The sequence below is a fragment of the Orycteropus afer genome, unplaced genomic scaffold (assembly GCF_000298275.1).
Source record: "Orycteropus afer afer isolate SDZICR_OR568_19922 unplaced genomic scaffold, OryAfe1.0 scaffold00299, whole genome shotgun sequence".
Lineage (NCBI taxonomy): Eukaryota > Metazoa > Chordata > Mammalia > Tubulidentata > Orycteropodidae > Orycteropus > Orycteropus afer.
In genome coordinates this window covers 855,856-856,597 of record NW_006921886.1, presented here as the reverse complement: position 1 = coordinate 856,597, position 742 = coordinate 855,856, and positions in this window count along the sequence as shown.

Sequence of the window (742 nt, the reverse complement as noted above, 5' to 3'; positions counted from 1 at the left end):
TTTTCAAATCTAACAAAGAAATTTTGTATGATGAACAAAGTTTAGAAAGTCCACACATCAAATTAATACAAATTTCACAGAATTAATTGGATTTGTAAAAACATGCCAATTTGATGCAAAATGCCAATAACTTCAACCTTTCAAGACACTGTCTTATTTTCAATCTTAGTTTTGTCTCATACAAAGAATAAAATAAGACCACAATATGCAATTTGAGCTTTTATTATATAATCTTTAACATCATCCTACATTTTCTATAAGGTTCCTCTCTTTGTAAATAAGTTTAAAATTCTTACAACTGTTAATATAAATATATAAAAAATGAGATGTAATACTTACACTCTGCAACTGATTGTCTCCATTTCCATCCTCTTCTGTATTATGACATTTTTCAAGGTTTTCTGGAGAAAGAGCTTTTGTTAAAAAAATCTAATCAAGGAAAAGCTTGACCTTATGCTTTCTATGTGAATTTAAGAAAATAGAACTTATTTTGTATTGTAAGAATTTCTCAAATTCTGTTAAACTATGTTCCAGAATAATTGCCTACAGGTAGATTATTGCACGCCTCGCCTGTTTTCCTAGTGGTTCTCATTATCGAACTGCAGATGAATTTCTATGGAAAATATGTGCTTCTCTCAGAGAATAAAATTATTTCTAAAGAGACATGAAAAAGAATTAGTTATCATTAATAAAATAATGAATTATCAAATACCAAAACTGATGAGTTAGCCATATTACAAGA